At 35.0% G+C, this 2,407-nt stretch overlaps 1 long non-coding RNA gene across 1 annotated transcript; it reads left to right on the forward strand.

Annotated features, from left to right (window-relative positions):
• The first annotated feature begins 471 nt into the window (after nucleotides 1-471).
• On the forward strand, nucleotides 472-1,245 carry LOC121213857 (uncharacterized). The gene is made up of 2 exons (XR_005909331.1): nucleotides 472-591; nucleotides 888-1,245. It is a non-coding gene; the product is annotated as an uncharacterized lncRNA (long non-coding RNA).
• The last annotated feature ends 1,162 nt before the right edge of the window (nucleotides 1,246-2,407 follow it).

Consider the following 2,407-nt stretch of genomic DNA (forward strand, 5'->3'; position numbering starts at 1 on the left):
TATAACACTAAGGAATGAATTCATGGAAGAATATTAAGAAAATATTAAGATGAACTAATAGGGATTAGATTAGAAATTAAACAGAATCAAAGGACAATATCAAAAATAGAGTGAACTGGCGGGTCAATGCGCGAAGTGCGGATGACATGGGGACCAAACAGGAAATAGTTCCCATACCCCAAAACGCAGCGTCTTTGCGGGGACCAAATCAGAATGAACACAAAAATGCATGGCCAAATCTAGATGAAATATAAAGATTTATTTGAAGGCATTACAAAAAAAGGGACTAAGTGCGCAAAAATCCCATCAGACCCAAAACGCCCGGATCCTTCCCCTGGGTCGAGTCACCGCGCGGGTCGAGGGCACTTAGACGACGCCATTTTGAAGCTATCACATTAGCTACAAACGGCGACGTTTCAAAACTCACCATTAAAACTAAAATAAACCTTAAAAAAAACCTAACATTTTCGTCAGAAATAAAAAAACCTAAAGCTTCCCCCCCGCCGCTCTACTCATCGATCCTTCAAACGGATCTCTGAACCCCTGCTCAGGCTCCGATGGCGACAGAGAGAGCAAGGATTCGACGGTGAGGTACTTTCTTTCCCCCCTTTTATGCTACTATTTATTTCTTTAATAAACGCCCAATGGAATCTCAAACGAAAAAAACTGCAAAAAAAAATAAAAAGGAAGAAGAAGAACCCAGAAATCACCTTTTGGTTTTTTTTTGTATTCTGAATGCGTGTGTGTGCTTTTTTATGTTTTTCTCTGTGTCCCCTTACAAAAGGCTCCTTATTTCTTTACATTTTTCTATTTTTCTGATTTGCTAGCGATTTCTCTTCTTTTTGCTTGCTTTCTCTGCCTTTTTCGTTTGTTTGTCCTTCTTGCAGGTATATGGAGGCCGTACGGTGACGTGGCGCGGCTCAGCGCAGCGCATGGAGGCATGGCAAGTAGCGGTGGCGCACGTACGAAGGCGCGCACGTGGGCAGAGGCTCGGCACGTGGGGACGAAGGCCTTGGTGGCTGCGGCGTTGGAAGCCGAATGCTGCTAGGGTTTCAGTCTCGGTTAGGCTAGGTGTTAGGCCATTAGGCCATTAGGTTTAGGTTAGTGGGCTAGGTGTATTGGACCTCTGTTTAGTGGTTTTTGGGTATGTAATTTTGGGTTTTCAAATTGGGTCAATGTAATGGACATTTGGACTTTGGTTTTTTTCTATTGGTTTTATTCATTTTTAGTGGGCTCGGGTCAAAATTGGGCATTACAACATATTTATTTACTTACTATTTAAGAAATAATAATAATTATTAAGTTGATATAATAATATAATAAACTAAAGTAAAATAAAAGATAAAGCAAACAAAATAAAGCATCAAAAGAAACAAAACCATTCGAAAACAGAGAAAGGAAAGAAGAAAATAAAGAAAATGGAGAAATAGGGTTTTTAAAGCTTGGGGTTTAATTTGGTAAGTCAATTTAGTCCATTTTCTTATAATTTTGATGTTTTTGGAATCCTAGAGTTGAATATTATTGAATTTAAGTTGAAATTTTGAAAATTAGTAGATTTTTTAGTAGGGTTCATGTTGAATAAATGATTGAATTAGGGGTTTATTTGATAGAATTATTGATTAGAATTGATTAAAGGATTAAATTGTAAACTAGGCTATAAGTTTTGTGTTGTAGGGACTAAATTGAAAGAAATTAAAAATTATGAAATTATGATGAAAATTTGATAGTTAAATTTAAGTTTATATGGTATTTGGATAGGAATAAGATATAAATTGTAATGCAAAAATAGATGAATTTAGTTAGGACTAAAATTGGAATTTAAGTGAAAGTTAAATAGAAAGTTAGTATTTAATGTAAATTAGTGATATATTAATGATTGTAAATTATTTTAATTTTTGTAGCTAGCAAAGAACCCGAGACATCAGCACCGAAAGGAAAGGAAAAAGTTATCAAGGAGTAATCGCGAAATTCGGGTTTGTATTACTATAATTCAAGTTATTCATTATCAAAAATTAATTTTAATTTATTTAATTTTTGGTAAGTAATATTGAGGTAAGTAACTTTATTGAATTGAATTTAGAAATTTGAATTGAATGAGAAATATGTGTTAGTATGGAATTGAATTTTGATTAATGAATGAAAAAAGAGTGAATTTGATATTGAAAGTAAATTTTGAAATGAAAGTGAGTTTGAATTGAGAATTGGAAACTCTATTAACTAGTCGGGCTGAGTCGGATATAGTTGGCATGTCATAGGATTGGAAGAGTTCAGGGATACTTCGATTACGAGTCGTTGAGACACTGGGTGTCACTATTTTACTTCAAATAAATTCGATGAGATACTGGGTATCACTTTACTTCGGTTAGACCAACGAGACACTGGGTGTCAACTTTGCTTCGAACTATCC

This window comes from Gossypium hirsutum, chromosome D01, assembly GCF_007990345.1.
Source record: "Gossypium hirsutum isolate 1008001.06 chromosome D01, Gossypium_hirsutum_v2.1, whole genome shotgun sequence".
Classification (NCBI taxonomy): Eukaryota; Viridiplantae; Streptophyta; class Magnoliopsida; order Malvales; family Malvaceae; genus Gossypium; species Gossypium hirsutum.